Consider the following 19637-nt stretch of genomic DNA (forward strand, 5'->3'; position numbering starts at 1 on the left):
AACGAAAAATGATGTGATGCTGGCATTGTTATTTTGGGTAGATTTGTCTAGTCCGATGTTTGAACAGATCCCGAATATCCAGTGGAATGAATAATGGATAGTTAACGCGAGATAGTGATTCATGCGGACAAGGTCTGTAGATGTAGGACGCTTCGAATATTTTTAGACCAACATTTGAATAGGACGTAACAGCCAAAATTTATTCTTTCTAGTTTTTTGTCAATGTATATAGCTATGAATGTAAACAAAGAACTCGAATAAATTTTGGCTGTTACGCCCTTTTCAAATATTGGACTAGATTTATCGTGCTAAGCGTTTCATTTCTTGACAACAATTTTGTGATGTTTACCGCACAGCTGTGTAGAACAAGTTGAAATGCATCATCAGAACCAGTGCTACCCGCGTTTGAAGCTTTTCAAAAGAAATATATCATAAGGCATAGCCTCCCGAATCAGTTCTTTATAATGGCAGCTTGCGAAAAAAAGGTCTCTACACATCGTATATGTATACAGAGGTGATAAGTGAGAGACTGCTTCATTCTCTTTTGGATTCAATCCCTGACAAACTGTCCTCAAACAAAATCAACATGAAAAATGGTTTTAAAATTTGATTTAAAATTGGAAAAATGTGTATCATTTTTTTTTGTTAAGTTAAGTTAAGTTATGTTTTGAAAACTTCACAATATTTGAAAACTTAATATGTAAAAGATTTAATTCTAAAAATGTGTTGCAGGTTATCACTTTCCTTCGGGAAGATTCGAATCTGCGACGCTCAGAACAATCACGAAAAACCCACCGTAGAATAATGATTACCTCCAATACATTTTTCAAATTTGATCATACACATACTTGACACAGAGTTTTCAAACATTGTAATTAATGTCCATGTCGAGTGATAAATGCCCAGGAACAGGTAATCAGCATTGAATGAACAAAAAAGCTTCTCAAAAACGTTTAAAAAATTATTTGCTTCAATTATTTGAAAAAAAAATCAGATTTTTTCTTAACCTAATGTGTCCATTTGAAAGTAGTAAAAATTAGCATTAAGCGATTTGCACAAATTCGTAGGTGGTATAAGCCTAGACTCTTGAACGGGTCTAATAATTATATCTCACACTGCGAATGCTGAGGACTGGGAAAGATGATTAGTTGGGTACTGACCTAAGAAATATGCAGAGAACTCTACGACTTCTCATACCTGACACAAAAGTTTCTTGGATTTTCCAGTGGGAAGGGTATAACTGTATGACTCGTTTTGGTACTACGTAAGACACAGAAATAGCTCATTTCTATTACTATGTGTGATATGTGTTTAGGTAGATCAGCGCGTGATGAATATTTTCTGGTGGTGGTGCATTTAGGCCGTTTACGTCACAGAGCTATTGAATTTTATATCAGAAATCGCGAAAATACTTCAAATAAAACTTTGTAAAATGTTTATTATAATTATCTTTAAAAGGCATGGTTTGATTTTTGTATTCGATGAACCTAGAAGAATCGTTTTGCTCACTGAGCAGAAAGTACAAATTTGGTAAATTTAGATTTGTTCAACGGATAGTTGTTGATAGATTGAGGTTAAGAAATCGCCTATAAATTACTTAAAGAATAAACTGTAAATAAAATCGATATTCGCATACTCTTTCGATAGCCGGCTGGCAAGAGTTTAAATAAAAACAGGTAAACAACATAGTCTGTAAGTCGAATTGCCAGTTTGAGGCAAACCTCCATGACCTACCTTACCCTACCCAACCACCAACTTCGTAGAACTTATGAGGGCGTCGCCAAGTCGGGGGCCTCTCGTTAAGTAAGTTCTACATCAACATTTCTTTTCCTATCCCTAGTTACGGTAAAGATGGGCGTGGCCGGGAGTAGTAATCCTCATCAAGGATGTTATCGATCATTTAGTAATTTGCGTTCGATCATTTAGTAGTTTGTCAATAACTCATTCCAAAAGCTGAATTTCAAAATGTGTTGTATGGTGGACTTCTAGTGCGAAGGTTTTCTACAACTCTGCCTAATGGTTCGTTGTTTGAATCCTACTAGTAACGGAGTTATAGCTATAGTTTCAGTAACCTAGACTAAATGATAACAAAACTCCAATCATTTAGTTTAAGTTACTGTAACTAGCGCTATAACTCCGTTATTACTTAAATTCTTACAACGAACCATTATGCAGAGTTGTAGAAAAACCTTCGCACTAGAAGTCCACCATACAACACATTTTGAAATTCAGCTTCTGGAAAGAGTTATTGAAAAACTACTAAACGATCGAACGCAAATTACTAAATGATCGATAACATCCTTGATCCTCATGCTTATGCCATTTTTATCTTAGATTGGAATCAAGGGTAATTCCCCACCTTGATTTCCGATAGCAATCTGGATAAGGATTCCATAAGAAACATGAGTATCACTAGTGTCCAATCTACGAAGTATACCGTAACAACGCTAACGCTAACGCTAACTTATTGTACAATCCGAGAAAATCAAAATCTTAAATCGTAGATTGTGAAAAATTACGTCAATTATAAAGCTGAGTAAAAATGTTTAGTATAAATTATCTTCTCACTGCATGATACGTTTTACGTTAATTACACAGAAAAAAAATATGAATAATAAACAGCGCGTAAAACTTGAAATGCGGAAATTTACGCTATTCTTCGCTGAAATGGTCGTCGTTGAAATGGTCCTTTGATTGCTTACAACTTGTATGCAATATTGATGATTCACGTCAAATATTGTTTACATTTAGGCTATATCCTGTGTGGAATTACGCTAATAATAGTGTTCCATTCATGTGAATGAGTTTTAGCGTAAAGTTCAGTGGATTTTTCTATCTGTGTATATTCGATTACCCTAGAGGGATGACTCTCAACGATTCATTACATATCACTTGACACGGAGCGGTTGGTATGAGATGTAATGTGCTAAAATGTGAAATCAAGTTGAGAATTGATTTTCACAGTTATATTAACTCTTTCCTTCCCACTACTTTTTTTCATAGATTTCAATAGGAAGAAATCTCCTTTGAGAAAAATCCTAGAACAAAAGTTTTTTGGCATGGCTTAAATTAGTAGAAAACAAAAAATATTTTTGATTGTAGATCAATAGTTACTTGATTGTTTTTTAATAGTTTCACTATTACACAAAATTGATAAGTTACGCAGTCTAATGAAACCATAAAGCTGTGCGAAATATTGCTTCATGTTATTGAAACAATTTGTTAAATGTTTAAAGGTGCTAAATTTGATGGAGCTCTACAGCTACCATGATGGGAAGAAAAGGGTTAAACAACGCTGCACTGTGTTCCTTGCTGCTTTTATGTTTGAACTACATTCATGACTTGCTCCAGAGATATTAATAATGGCAAGAAAAGTGATAGACGTCTAAAAAAAAGTCTAGTCTATCACGTTACTGGATTTTTTAAAAAGCTGACTGTGTATGTATAGACAAGACTAGACTAGACAAACATCAGACTGGTTCACCCTTTCTTCGATTTTTAATATAGTTAGAGGCCTTAAAATTATGGGTTCTTTGTCTCATGAAAGATAAATAAACGTATCTTTCATTTAGTTTTATATTCTGCTGGACACAGCTTTCGAGATACCTGAGATGGTATAGCCCTGAGCTGCTGCCTGATTTTTATCTACTAAATTGAGAATGCTTTGAAAGATTTTTGCATCTAAAATTTAGAAGTTTCCAATAAATAAACTAGGGTAAGAGCAATTCATGAAATAAATAATAGAATGTAAATAATGTAAAAGAAGTTCTGAACATTTTTTTTCGAAGAAAACAATTTCTTCTAAAAATTTTGTTTCGGACGTAATCCTACGTCAAAAATGATCGCTTCTCTAGGGGCACTAGCTGCTCGGGGAACTTCCCGGGTACCCAGATGTGCTGCAAATATGTCATCTATTGTATTTGTAATATCGTGCAGTTCAGAACAATTCAAAAAATTAATACTTATTGAAGGTACCAGGCTCCCGGGAATTCTCGCTTAACTTTTCAAAAGGACCTAAGTAACATTTTTTTCATGAATTAATTTGAGTACTGCAATCAAAAGCTTTCATATTGGTCTGTTGATTGCGCCCAGATGCGCTGAAAATGGATTTTAATGTATTTGTGTTGTTCGGTGTGTGGCAAATTGGGTTTCAGAACCACTCAAAAAGTTACCGATCCACGGAACGTCTGTAACCGGATTTTTAAGCACCATATTTATTTCCAGTATTTCCAAATGACGAATAAAACCTTGCGTCATTATTAGGTTCTGCAGCATCTGTCCGTAACCTCAATCTGGTGACATTTCAGTAGTACTTCTTGCTGGACTCGGGGGCAGCCAACCAATCACGAACTCGACCCTTGTCGGAGTTCTCGTCGGAGTCAGTGGAAAGTACTACTGAACTGTCAAAATAATTCATTTGACGAGGACCGAATTCATTCGTGACGTCATGCTGCAGAACCTAATTGTAAGCATTTACCTCTAGTTCTTCTTGTGGGGCCGTACACATATTACGTAAGCACTTTTGGGGGGTGGGGGGATCTGTTGTTTTCTTACGCGCCATATAAATAAAAATACATTTGTATGGGAAAAATCTTACATGGGGGAAGGGGGGGTCGAAAAACCCAGAAAAACTGCTTACGTAATAAGTGTACGACCCCTGTCCTTCTTTACATCTGGCATCACATAGACCAGCGGTTCTCAACCATTTTCTTGAGAGGTACCCCTTCGAACTTTTGCATGATTTGAGGTACCCCCTCTTGAAAACATAATTCCGAGCCCTTTGAAAGAAAGCTTCTTTAAGCTTTTGAGTCCCTTTAGAGTAGGCTTCCGCGCCTCTTTATTAGAGGCTTCTGAGCCTCTTGTAGAGAGGCTTCCAAACCTCTTGAAGGCGGTTTTCGAGCCACTTAAAAGGAAGCTTCCGTTGCATCTTGAAAGAACGCTTCTGAGCCTCTTGATAGTATGCTTCCAAGCCTATTGAAAGAAGAATTCTGAGCTTCTTGAAGCGAGGCTTCCGAGCCTCTTGAGAGGAGGCTTCCGAGCCTCTTGAGAGGAGGCTTCCGAGCCTCTTGAGAGGAGGCTTCCGAGCCTCTTGAGAGGAGGCTTCCGAGCCTCTTGAGAGGAGGCTTTTGAGCCTCTTGAAAGAAGGCTTCCGAGCATCTTGAGAGGAGGCTTCCGAGCCTCTTGAGAGGAGGCTTCCGAGCCTTTTGAAAGGAGGCTTCCGAGCCTCTTGAGAGGAGGCTTCCGAGCCTCTTGAGAGGAGGCTTCCGAGCCTCTTGAGATGAGGCTTCCGAGCCTCTTGAGAGGAGGCTTCCGAGCCTCTTGAGAGGAGGCTTCCGAGCCTCTTGAAAGGAGGCTTCCGAGCCTCTTGAAAGGAGGCTTTCGAGCCGCTTGAAAGAAGGCAGGCTAACCACTTGAAAGGAAGCCTTCGAGTTTCTTGGAAGTAGGCTTCCGAGAGGCGTAAAAGGATGCTTCCAATTATCTTGCAACGAAGCAACCGAGTTTTAGTGATAAAAAATCATTTTGTTCATTCGACGTTTTGTTAGTTTGATCTTTTGTTCCGCAGCCCTTCATACATTATGCTGGTTGTGGAAGGCAGGATTCAATTGGGATTTATACATATTATGTACAATATAAATTTTTGAAATAGAAAATACACAATTATCAAAATCTTATCCATTGATAAGGTTTTTAAGTTAAGGTTAAGTTTTGATTGGAATTGTAATATGTCCGCCATTACGCATTTTTGTCCGAGGTACCCCTTAGGGCCAGCAAAGTTACCCCCAGGGGTACATGTACCCCAGGTTGAGAACCGCTGCTCTAATCAGTTTATCAATGTATCTTGTGGATTATTTATTCAAATTTAAACAAAATTCTATTGACGAATTATCCATTTAACTAATTACCTATTACCGACTAAACACTTTCAACATTCGACTAAATTTCCATTCGACTAAATGGCCTTTCGACTAAATGTCCTTTCGACTTCATGTCCTTTCGACTAAATGTCCATTCGACCAAATTTCCATTTGACTAAATGTCCATTGGACTAAACTTCCATTCGACTAAATGTCCATTCGACTAAACGTCCCTTCGACCAAATGTACTTTCGACTAAATGTCATTCGACTAAACGTAATTCGACGAAATATCATTCGACGAACTGTCCGAAAGCCCTTTAAACCTTGTGCCTGCAATAAGTGCTATCTGTTTGAATGGCTAAAAACGTTGCCGGGAAGTTCCCCGATAAGCTAGTGCCCCCAAGAAAACAGTCAGTTTTGAGTGTTTGTAACCCCTCGTTTTCAACATATCAAAATTTTTGGTCACTAACGGAAGTTCCATAGGGCTGGTACCCTCAGCGAAGTGGTCTCTTTTTAACTGGTTTTAGAACCATTTGTGTGGTATATCAAACTTCTAGGAAAGCCCTCAAAATACCCTTTGGGTTCTTAGCCATGCAGTAAGATTCGCGGCTACAAAGCAAGACCATGATGGTTCGATTCCTGGTCCAGTCTGAGAATTTTCGGATTGGAAATTTCCCCGACTTCCCTGGGCATAAAAGTATCACCGTGTTAGCTTCATAATATACGAATACAAAAATGCTAACTTGGCTAAGAAACATCGCAGTTAATAAGTGTGGGAGTGTTGAATGAACACTAAGCTGTCCACAAGTCCTAAGATGTATTCTGATCTCCGGGATCCGTACGAGCAGAACAGTAATAAAACCAGGCCAATACGACATAAAAGACGAAATGGCAGCAATTTCAATTTTTTTCCTTCACTCAGGTCGATACGGGTTAATTACGTTGTTTTTATACCAAGGTCAGATCGAACACTCTTGTGCTCAGGGTAGTTGAGAAAATATCTACCCGTAAATGTTGTTGATCAGGTTCAAACAGTCTTGAAAGTTATTGACGTTTAATTCTATACACATCCGAATAATATCGAGAATTTTTGATAATTTTTCTAAAAAATATTAAGTTGATGATTAAGTTGCAATTTGGTAAATCACATTAGAAATATGAACCATTCAATCCTCGGCAAGTGATTTAATCAATTTCGCCAGCCTTGAGTCAATCTCGAGTACTACGTTATCGCAATTAGCTTAGTATAACGAGCCAAGACGGACTTTATTAAATGATGATGACATTCACAACATCCTCAGCGCGGACCCAGTAAATGTTTCAGCATACTGCACATTTGAACGATTGTTGACAGGGCGTGTAGTAATCTATCAAAGTTTTAGCGCGAAGGGTCATTCGGTTGGAAGGAACCGCTATGTGGAAGGTGCCTCCGGATCATCGAGCTCGACCAATCAATATAAGTCGCTTTAAGTATCTTTGAATTGACGCATCCGATTTAATTGTTTCGCATTAAAATTGGATAGTAAAACAGAGGAGACTCATTTGGAATGGGTTGCCCGCCATTGGTTCCATGTTCTGGAACAACAGTAAATTTAGCATATGTGTTAAAATGTTTACATTCTAAACTGCAACACTTTTTATACTGTAACTGATAGACTCAACCAATTTGAATGCAACAAGTTCCATTTGACAGAGATTCTAACTTAGTTAAAAAAAATTTATTGTTTCACAATGATCACTCACTGCATTAGGAAGTTATGCCGAAAACAATGATCCTTTTCACAAAGGTTTGTATCTTATCTAAACATGAGGAAAACTGTATCTTCGCTAGGTGGATTGATTTGGGGTTTAAAATTTGTTCTACACTGTATGTTATTGAAAGACATAGCTTCCATGATAACATATGCGATTATTGTAAAATAAATTATTTTTTCTAGTTAAGGTCACTCCTGACGGAATCCAAGTTTCAAAGTGCTCGCGTTTTCGAGGGCACACCACTCGATACGGAAGCAACGTACAACTGTCATTTTATTTTTTCACGCATGCTGCGACGCAGCAAAGCTAAATCAACAAAAATGACAGTTGTGCACCGCCTCCTAGATTCTAGAATATCGAATATCGAACTTGAAGCTATAGTTTCATTTATTCACGAAGACGTTATTATGTTAGGGTAAATGATCCAATAGTGGAGGAACTAAGCACGTTCCAACACTATTCATTTTCCTAGAATTAAACGAAATTTCATTTCGCTTACCTTGGATATATATCCGAAAGCGTTCCCCATCTATTTTATTCGAAAAATGCTTCCGTCGCATGTATTCCATGTATTCCGTCCTAAAATACTAACTCCAATTATTGGTACACTGTTCCAATAGTTGCGGTATTTTTTAATTCGTGTTCCTATAGTTGCGAATCTCATTGTTTTGTTACGAGACTCGCAACTATAGGAACACTACCGCAACTATTGGTGCACAGGCGAAAATTTAGTAAGGTATTTTCTAGATAATCAATGCTGTTTTCACTTGCTTCGTATATTGACATATTGTTTTATCATTGGACGTAATGGGTTGCTGCGTTTGATTTGTAGATTTAACGCACATTGTACTACCGCAACTATAGGCACACCCACGACTATCGGATCATTTGCCCTACTATTCTTGCTTGCAATAATATTATTCGATCTAATATGCGGCGACTATGCTGAATCAAGGGTCCATGCTTAATTACGTAAGCTTCAATACTAACCCACATAGAAAGTGTCATATACTACCAGTACTAAACAAATTGTTAGGAAAGTTTTAAATCCTTTAATATAATAAAAACAAGAACGTGAATAGTAACAATCATAAAAATTGCAAGTCACTTTGTAAAGCACCTTTTCCGTTTTTTTACTGTTTATCCCTAATGATACTCCACACAAATTTCACATGTTCATAAAAAATCCGCCCGCAGAATCATCATTGTTTGTCAATGAAAAACATTTTCACGTTGCCGTCTTTTTCTTTTTGTTTATTTCTTACTGGTATTGCAGCTCCATAATGGGACATTGCTGCCTCACAGCTTATTGCTCATTATTCCCTTTCATAATCATGAACACAATCAATTTTGTAGTGACCAAACTACCTAAGACCCCGTTTCCCTTCTCCCCAGCCTAATCAGTTAGTGTTCATCACTATAGCTAGATGATGTGTTCGGTAGAAGCTGTTTGATGATCTTCATCACATTCCATTCGGCGAATGTTGAATGGCTGATAATCATTAAAAAAAGTAGGGTAATTATGCCTCGGTTTAAGCTCATGCACCCATAATATTCCGAAATAAATTATTACAGATCAAATAGTTTTGTTTCTGATATTTATGACTTTTCAAAACTAATATTTTATCAATTTTATCGATTTTGTTCGATTATGGTCAATATGCGAGCGTAACCCTACTTAGTATACGTATCGCTACTGGTAGGTTCTCCTAACTTGCTGCAAAACACAAAGCAAATTGTGGCAGCGAGGACAACAGAAGGGTGAAGGAAGCGAACCCGTTTCTTGTACGACTTCAGGGCTCCCCCGCTTTGTGTGTTTTAATGTTTTGATAAAAACACACTGCAATCAGTCTTCAGGTCTCCAATTACCAGTATCGGATGTCACCACTAATGATAAACATGATGCTTATCGCATGCGCTTCTCTCACCTATGGATTGCACCGTAAATATTTTATAAGGCACTTTCCAGGAACTGCTTCAAATTAGTTCCAGCGATGAGCAATCCCGATCTGCTGCTGCTGTTGCTGCTCTTTGTGTCGTCGTATCCGTTCGCGGATTTGTGATAATGATCCTACAACTAAGACTCGGTTGCGCACTTGAACGATCCAGTCAGTTTCGCGATCCGGTGTCGACTAACACGAACGCTTCGCGGAGGCATACTGAGAGGGTGTAGTAATTCGCAATACCCACTGCGGACGACTAGGCCGCGGTTGTCGTGAATGGCGAACCAGTCAGTAGTAGGCACGACTACACGCGGCCGAGGGATTCAAGAACTCTCCTCCAGTGCGATCTCTGTGAGAGTGTATATCTTGACTTCGCGTGCTTTCATTCCGGTTTCGCGCGATGCCGGCTTAGCACAGGATAGATTTGAATGCTGGTTGGTATTGTACAGTATCGCATTTTTGATATGGACGAGCTGCTATAGTCGGTGTTGTCGTTTGAAAAGCAAACATAAAGCGGGTTTTGGTTTGTTGCAGTTCAAACACAGACTCTCGACTTTTGAAAAAGGGTTGGACTTGCCAGGTGGCTGTTCCATCAGAAAAAAAATGATTGCGTTTATTTATTTTAATAGTAACGTCATTGTATCCAATCGAAAAATCATCGATGTTGGTTCTGCATTATGATGTTATCAAAACGTACAATAGTTGCTTTCTTCTCTAGATTGTAAGATTACGTATACGGACCAGCGTTTGGTTATGTTTGTCAAATACTGTTATATTTGATTACTTATCATTATATTGTTAGAAGTTAGGAAGTGTGACAAAAACGAATATTTGCCCCACTGTTGAAGCTTTGACACTGATTTGATATAAAAGATGGAAATTACGTGTGGTGGATCGGATAAAAAAGTATGGGTATATTAAAAGACTGCTTTATCTAGTTATATTAAGTAGTATCAATAAACCTTCGTTATAAACTAAATGTTTTTACTTGAAAAACGTAGTTATGCAGGAAACAGGTTTAGGCGTTCGTCAATTTGGAGAAATAAATTAAAAATATGTTTTTTTACGATTCATAAAATCATAAATCTTCGAAACGTGTTTTTTACCACAATGATATTTTGTATATGTATGTATGTATGTAATTATCCACCATCCTGGCTTGAGTCTTGCTCTGCATACGATTCCACCCAATAGAACAATCGAATTTAGTTACCGTTCTGTTTTCAATGCACTGCAGTATGAAGGGCCAAACACGGAGGTAGCGGACCCGTAAACAGAGACACTCACGCGAAACCCGCCGGATAGAGAGAATCTTTTTCCAACAGTGTAATCCCACAGTCTAATAGGTAACTAGATTCGCAAGACTTTTTGAGCTTTCCGAGGGATGGCTTCTTTGAATAAGGGCGCGTCAAATCTATTACATCTGTGGGGAAGTGTTCTAATCTACATTTAATTCCAATAGGCACTCCAATTTCACTGTTTTCTAGTTGTAGCTTCAACGATGCCCTGATGTTCCCGCCAAACCCAGTTATGTATTATAACATTTATTATATAATATAATGCAAAATAATAAGTAAAATAATAAACAAAATAAATTGATGAATATTGGATATACATTGGATATAATATTTAAAATTTACCTTTCTTTCTATCCTTTATCTGTTAGGAACGTTGGGATTTCCTCACGCGTGTTTTGCTATAATAATTTAATATAATAAAATGTATAAATGACTGGATTGGATTGGATTAATCAATAATAATAAAAACAGCGAAATTTTTCATCGAAATAGTCTATTTTATTGAAGAATTAGTTAGAATGGATCGCAAAATCACAATTTTAAAACGGAAAATTGTATATAATATTGCCCTTCTTAAGAGTTTTATGTGGGCTTTGTGGCCGTGTGGTTAGCGGTGTCAGTTGTCTAAGCGTATTTGCGTGCCGTAAGTAAGGACCCAACCCATCAGTAAGGAGAACACATTTCGTAAAGCGGAAACTTCTCTGATGTTTCATTGGGCGTTGTGTAGTCCTGTCCGTTGTCTAATGCTAGGTGTTAATTATTTAGTCTGTGTGACCTATGGTGGATCCTGGTGGTGATCCTGTCTTTTTAATATTCCAGAGTAAAAATATAGAAATATGAATATACGTCAAAAATTGACCAGTAAATCAGTGAACGATGATAATTTCACGAGTGTTATATCTGTTTGTCTGTGTTGTTACGTTCGTTTAGAGGGTGAGTAGGCTTGTTAAAGAAAAAACTATTTTAGAAAACTACCAATAGAAAGTCGAACATCCAATAAAAAAAGTTGACGGAAGTCTAATCGTTTTTGATTTTTTAAATGGGCAGATAATTAGGTCAAAATTTCTTTTAGGGTGCATAATGTCTGTTAATATCGCTCCCATATAAAGCCATATAAAGATAAATATCTCATTCTTTGCCGATCGTTTGAAGCAGCCGGTTGTGAAGGACCGTGTCTCATCGCAGGCAAAAGCTTAGTTTTTCACTGTGAGTTTTTTCTCAATTGAGTTTTTTTATATCCTAAGTTATCCACCGTGAAACAAGTGATTGCCTAAGGCGATTCACGATCGCGAAGAAGTTGTGCGTACGGCAAGGGTCGCGCGTACATTATAAAAAAGTGATTAAATTATTAATCACCGTCATCGGCGGTCCCCATCCAGTGGAGGACCGAGCATCGAAAACAAAACAGCAGAAAGGGAACGGATAAGTAGAGCACATTTTATCATATTGTATCCACTGTTCCCATTGTACCTATTCTGCACTCACCACACAGCAGTGGTCGAGCTGTTATTTTGTTTGTCTGTCGCCAGTTAACGCCGTCATCTCTAGGGTGTGAAAAAATAGGGTGACCAGTAAAATTTAAAATTTGATTGAATTGATTAATATTATTAACATTTTTTTTTGCTTTACTATAAAGTTAATCTAGTTATAAGTTTCCAAGCACCTTTTTTTATTATTATTATTATCATTATTGTGTTGTTTCAATTATTTGCGTTCAAATTACGCGTTAGATGGATGAAGCAAACGGGGGCGATACGCCTCCTAAAGATAATGTAGTTCGCACGCGATTCTACCAGGCATCCTCACCTGGGCCTTGGGTTGTTTACTTTCGGCAGAAAGTAAAAAGCTTAGATTTTCTAGGAATTAAACGTGACTTGACGCAACGTTTTCCGAAAACTGATTTTCATCAGATTAACCGGAACAAACTACGTGTAACCGCAGCTACATACCAGGATGCAAATGCTATCGCAAAAGACCAGAACTATAATGTGGAATATTTGGTTTATGTGCCCTCGCGGGAGGTCGAGATTGAAGGCGTAATTAACCTTCCTAATGCATTAGAAAAAAGTGACACATTGTGCATTGGGGTCCATTTGGACCCAAGATTTCATCTCGATCGCAAAAACTCAAATTTCAACCGATTTTCGATCTTTAGGCACCAAACGAAAGCTGTAGGTTCCAATAACAAGCCCACGGGGTGATTCATCCAAATTGACCACTCTAGTCCCCGGGGAACCTGTGCTAAAGAGGTACTGTTTGAGCTTCTCAATTTGGCACCAAATTATCGAGTTTCGTGTTATGAAGCATAAAATCGCTTGCAAATATGTGCTCTAATGATCCCAACTGTATTTGCTATATTGTATATGCCATTTCTGGGCAAATTTATCCCTCGAGCGGTCATCGGAAAGCCCTCTGGAAGATCCGGAACTTCCGTAAAATTGGCCAATTCTAAAAGTTCATCCTAGAGCTTCGCGATTTTTTGATAACCATTCATTCTGGCAAATTGTGGGGGCTATCAATAGTTAAAGCCTTCTGTGACCAATGTCCCAGAAACGGTCCTCCGGAGGATCCGGAACATCCGTAAAACGGCCAATTCCAAAAGTTTATCCTAGAGCTCCGCGATTTTTTCGTAATGTTTCATTCTGGCGAATTGTGGGTGCAATCAATAGTTAAAGCCCTCTGTGACCTACAAATGTCCCAGAAACGGTCCTCCGGAAGATCCGGAACATCCGTAAAATGGCCAATTCCAAAAGTTTATCCTAGAGCTCCGCGATTTTTTCGTAATGATTCATTCTGGCAAATTGTGGGTGCAATCAATAGGTAAAGTATTTTGTGACCTCCAAATGTCCCAGAAACGGTCCTCCGGAAGATCCGGGACATCCGTAAAAGTGGCCAATTCTAAAATTTCATCCCAGAGCTTCGCGATTTTTTGATAACCATTCATTCTTGAAACTTGTGGGGGCAATCAATAGTTAAAGCCTTCTGTGACTCCCAAATGTCTCAGAAACGGTCCTCCGGAAGATCCGGAACATTCGTAAAAGTGGTCAATTCTAAAAGTTAATCCCAGAGCTCCACGATTTTTTCGTAACCATTCATTCTGGCAAATTGTGGGCGCAATCAATAGTGAATGTCTTCTGTGACATCCAAATGCCCCAGAAATGGTTCTCCGGAAGATCCGGAACATCCGTAAAATGGCCAATTCCAAAAGTTCATCCCAGAGCTTCGCGATTTTTTGACAACCGTTCATTCTGGCAAATTGTTGGTGCAACCAACAGTTAAAGTCTTCTGTGACCCCAAAATGTCCAAGAAACGGTCCTTCGGAAGATCCGGAACATCCGTAAAATGGCCAATTCTAAAAGATAATCCTAGAACTTTGTGATTTTTTTGGAACATCCGTGAAAATGGTCAATTCCAAAAGGTAATCCCAGAGATTTGCATTATTTCGTAATCATCCATTCTGACGAATAATGGATGCAATCAGTAGTGAAAGTTTTCAGTAATCTCAAAAACTCCCGAAACGGTCATCCGAAAGATCCGGACCATACGTAAAAGTGGCCAATTTCAAAAATACATCTCAGAGCTTCGTAATTCATTCATAACCGAATCGCCTGTGCAATCAATTGTGCAAGTCTTCTGCGACCCGGAAATGCTTTTATTCGTAACCATCCATACGGGCAAATTGTGTACGCAATAAATTGTTTAAGTCTTCTGAGATGACCACAAACGGCCCTCCGGGAAATCCGGAACATTCGTAAAAGTGGCCAATTTCAAAAGTTCATCTCAAGGCAAATTCTCGGAACTGTTTATATCATCGAATGGATTATGCAATCAATAGTAAAAGTCTATTGTGGCCCGAAATGACCACAATACGGTCCTCAAGAAGCCTGAAACATCCGTAAAATAGGTTAATCCTGAAATTTGGTCCCAGACTTGAGCACTTTTGTTACCATTCACGAAGTAATGGTGAATTCTATTTGAAGTAAATAGTGAAAGTCCTCTGTTACCTACCAAAAGCTAATCACACTCGATTTTGGAGACATTAACATTCACATTGTTAACGGCTCCGGTTCTCCGGGAAATTTGGGACATCCGCTAAAAGTTATGAATTCTAGAAGTTTCTCCCAGAGCTCTACATTTTATTTCGAAAACATCCATAGCGGAGAAGTGATTGTGCAATCAATAGGGGAAGGTGGAGAGACTTGATCACCCCCTGTTTAATCGAGAACTAAAGTAGTTTTGTTCTAGCGTATTTTTAAGTATAGATCCTCTAGACAAATAACCTTTATGTGGTGAGTTGTTTTCTGGATTGACAAACCTTATTCATTCTGCAGGCCGGTTTGAGTGTTTTGACTTTCCCAAAGATTTGTTTATTGGCCACGCAAAATTAACTTTTCATAACAATGACGAAATGCTTTCGTTTTTTCACAGCACAAAGCCATAAATACGCTTAATGATCTGTACTGATGACAATGTCAACATTCCATTAAAGTTTTAGAATATTTGGATTTGAAGTTATTGCCTCAATATGAGGACACTTGATCCCCCATTAGTTTATTTATTTTATTTCGTCAACCAATGTAAACTAGCACATATACATATACATGTTTGTTTTTGTAATGCTATAGTATGAATAAATAATAGTTTTTTTTTAGTAAAGTGGTGTATAATTTTGATTTTGAATTTATATTGCTGAATTTGTAATGTTTGTTCTTTGAGAATATTGTCTGTTGTTATGCCGGGACATTGTTAAGTCAATAGTTTCGCAGTGTTGATTGTAAACAGCCATCATTCGGTTGAGAGGCCCAAATTCGGCAGTGGTTGGTTAAAAATAATGTTTTATGTCGAAGTAGCCGAGAAGGTATGTAAAAATTAAAATTCGATAATTCTCGCTTAACTTTTCAAAAGGACCTAAGTAATATTTTTTTCATGAATTAATTTGAGTACTGCAATCAAAAGCTTTCATGTTTTTCTGTTGATTGCGCTATTCAAATTAATTCATGAAAAAATGTTACTTAGGTCCTTTTGAAAAGTTAAGCGAGAATTCTTAGAGAGTCTGTGTGGAAATCGCGTATGTTTTTTTTTTATTATTGGTTGTGATACATCGGAAATCAGAGAATGGGATCAAGTCAACCCAGTCTCCCCTAGTTGGAATTTTCTAAGACGTCTGAATGTGCACAAAACCGTCCTCCGGGAGATCAGGAATATCAGTGAAAATGGTCAATTCCAAAAGTTCATCCCACAGCTTTGCTAATTTTCGCTTTCATTCATATGGGTGAATTATGTACGCAATCAATAGCGAAAATCCTCTGTGATATGCAATGACAATATAGTCAAACCTCCATGAGTCGATGTTCTATGACTCGATATCGACTCATGGAAGCAAATTATTCCATACTAAAAAATATTTTCTGGGTTACTGTGATTGGAGGGACAAAGAGCTTTCCAAGGTTTTGCTACTCCACATCTCGATTTTTCCATGAGTCGATGGTCCCTTCAATATCGACTCATGGAGGTTTGACTGTAATAAAAGTCGAGTTAAGTACGAGATACTGAAGACGGCCTTACTGTTAAGGTCGAAATACGTATCTGCAAAACACATAGTGGAATCAAATCAATTGGTGGAATCAGATGGAATTGTACAAACTCGTCTGATGACAAGTAATGACATTCCACTGATAGCTCAAAATAATTTTCTTATCAATAATAAAATTCCTTCATAAAATCCGGAACATCCGTAAAAGACGCCAAATCCAACAGTAAGCGTAACAGATCATCATTAGCCAGCGACGACGGCATGGTGGCGCTCCTCGTTGAATTCCTCCGAAGCTTCTCCAGAAGCTCCTCTGGAAGTTATTCAAGAACTTCCTCCGGAAGTTTGTCTAGAGGTTCCTCCAGTAATCCCTTCGGAAGCTCATCAAGTAATCCCTCGGAAAGTTCCTAAAGGCATTCCTCTAGAAGTTCTTCTGAGAGCTCTGAGAGTTCTTCCGCAAATCTCTCCAGAGGTTCATCAAGTAATTCCTCGGGAGCTGCTCCGGGAGCTCCACCGAACTTCTTCCGGAAGTTCCTTCAGAAATTCTCAACGAAGTGTTCGGAAACTCCTCCGTGAATTCTTTTTCGAATTGACCACATTCAAGGATGTTCCGGATCTTCCGGAGTACCATTACCGTATAGTACCGAAAGCTTTTATTATTGATTGCAAACACAATTCGCCAGGATAGGTGGTTACGAAAAAATTGCGATGCTCTGAGATATTATTTTGGAATTGAGCACTTTTACGAATGAACTGAATCTTCCGGTGGACCGTTTCTTAAGAACTTGGAGGTCACAGAAGACTTTCCCTATTAATTTGCCACAATGGAAGGTTACGAAAAAAAAAATCACTGTGCTGAAGTTTTGGAATTGTCCACTTTTACGGATGTTTCAGATTTTCCGAAGGATTGTTTCTACGACATTTGTAGACCACAGAAGACTTTCACTATTGATTGCACCCACAATTCACCAGATGGTTGGTTACGAAAAACTTGCTATGTTCTGGATTGAACTTTTGGAATGGGCACTTTCACGGATGTTCCGGATCTTCTGGAGGACCGTTTTTGTGGCATTTTGGAGGTCACAGAAGATTTTCATTATCCATAATTCACCAGAATATATTATTATAAAAAAATAAGCTCTGGGACGAACTTTTGGAATTGGCCATTTTTACGGATGTTCCAGATCTACCGAAGGACCATTTAGGGGTCACTGAAGACTTTCACTATTTATTGCACGTACAATTTGTCGGAATGGATGCTTACGAAAAAATCACGAAGCAAATATTGATTGCACCCACAATTTGCCAGAATGAATGGTTTTAGAAAAATCCCGAAACTCTAGGGTGAACTTATGGAATTGGCCATTTTACGAATGTTCCGGATCTTCCGGAGGACCGTTTCTGGGTCATTTGTAGGTCACAGAGGGCTTTAACTATTGATTGCACCCACAATTTGCCAGAATGAATCATTACGAAAAAATCGCGGAGCTCTAGGATAAACTTTTGGAATTGGCCGTTTTACGGATGTTCCGGATCTTCCGGAGGACCATTTCTGGGACATTTGGAGGTCACAGAGGGCTTTAACTATTGATTGCACTCACAATTTGCCAGAATGAATCATTACGAAAAAATCGCGGAGCTCTAGGATAAACTTTTGGAATTGGCCGTTTTACGGATGTTCCGGATCTTCCGGAGGACCGTTTCTGGGACATTGGTCACAGAAGGCTTTAACTATTGATAGCCCCCACAATTTGCCAGAATGAATGATTATCAAAAAATCGCGAAGCTCTGGGATGAACTTTTAGAATTGGCCAATTTTACGGAAGTTCCGGATCTTCCAGAGGGCTTTCCGATGACCGCTCGAGGGATAAATTTGCCCAGAAATTGCATATACAATATAGCAAATACAGTTGGGATCATCAGAGCACATATTTGCAAGCAATTTTATGCTTCATAACACGAAACTCGATAATTTGGTGCCAAATTGAGAAGCTCAAACAGTACCTCTTTAGCACAGGTTCCCCGGAGACTAGAGTGGTCAATTTGGATGAATCACCCCGTGGGCTTGTTATTGGAACCTACAGCTTTCGTTTGGTGCCTAAAGATCGAAAATCGGTTGAAATTTGAGTTTTTGGATCGAGATGAAATCTTGGGTCCAAATGGACCCCAATGCACAATGTGTCACTTTTTTTGTGGCTCCTCTCCTAGATGTCGCTGGAAGCTGATTTTCTCAGGGAATCCTTATTTCCGAAAGTTAGGAAAAGTCAGATTTTTATCTCGTTGCGTTACAAAGTTACAGCGGTGTTTTGGGTGTGCTTGGGTCGAAATGGACCCCAATGCACTAGGAAGGTTAACGCAGCGAGCCTGTCTTGCAAGGATGTACTTGCAGGAAAAGGCCGTTTAAAGAATGCCCTGCAGTCTACCGTGGATATTCTGGACTGCAAGGAATTGCATTCAGCAGCTATGGTAGATGGTAAAAAAGTATATTGCCGGTTCGATACTCCCAAAATATGTAGATATCGAAAATATGTTGTTTCCGGTGCGTCTTTTTGTACCCAGAGTTTTCAATTGTACCAACTGCAAACAGTTGGGGCACACTGCCGAGTTTTGCGACAACACGCCCCGTTGTGGCAAATGTTTTGAAAAGCATAGGAAGGAGTCCTGCCAACAACAATTTACAAAGTGCGCTTATTGTGGCATGGACCCTCCACATGGTTTGCAAGAATGTCCGGTGTACAAAAAGCGCACCAAAACAGTTAAGCGATCGTTAGTACAGCGCTCTAAGCAGTCGTATGCAGAAATGGTGAAGTCGCAAGACACATCCGCAACTGCCAACGCAACGGCTGCTATTTCAGCTGCCGTTCAAGTAAGTGATTTTTATGATGTCATTTCCATAGACGAATCGGACTCTGACGTAGCCGATATGGATGATACTGCGGAGGTACACGTACCCGAAAAGAGGAAGAAACTGTCTTCCTCGGGATTGCGCCGTAAAAAAAAATCATCCCTAGAAGCTTGCCGAAATCTGATGGTAATGGGGGATTATTTAAAATTCCGAAGCAGCCTGTCTATACTGCTCCTTTTGACCCATGTTGCAGTAAGACATTCCCGCCATTGCCTAAAACTGATGTTCCAAAGAAACATCAGTCAAGGAATATCTCTGAGCAAAAAACTGCTACTCGCACTTCTAAGAAAAGAATCTCGTCCAAGCGAGGATTAATATCCATTAAGGACCTTGTGGATCGTATTTTGAA

At 38.7% G+C, this 19637-nt stretch overlaps 2 protein-coding genes across 5 annotated transcripts in view; one reads left to right on the plus strand and one right to left on the minus strand.

Annotated features, from left to right (window-relative positions):
- LOC134211063 (peptidoglycan-recognition protein LC-like) overlaps positions 1–9805 on the minus strand; it is a 38274-nt gene extending 28469 nt beyond the window's left edge. Inside the window, exon 1 of one of the 4 annotated variants that reach the window (XM_062687633.1) lies at positions 9541–9795. The gene's annotated coding sequence lies outside the window, so the exon portion shown is untranslated. Of the gene's footprint in view, positions 1–9540 lie in introns of all 4 variants that reach the window. The other 3 variants (XM_062687636.1, XM_062687635.1, XM_062687637.1) reach the window with 3 other exon arrangements.
- Positions 1–19637, plus strand: part of LOC134211069 (uncharacterized) — a 167045-nt gene that overhangs the window by 60066 nt on the left and 87342 nt on the right. The window lies entirely within an intron of this gene.

The sequence above is a fragment of the Armigeres subalbatus genome, chromosome 2 (genome assembly GCF_024139115.2).
Source record: "Armigeres subalbatus isolate Guangzhou_Male chromosome 2, GZ_Asu_2, whole genome shotgun sequence".
Lineage (NCBI taxonomy): Eukaryota > Metazoa > Arthropoda > Insecta > Diptera > Culicidae > Armigeres > Armigeres subalbatus.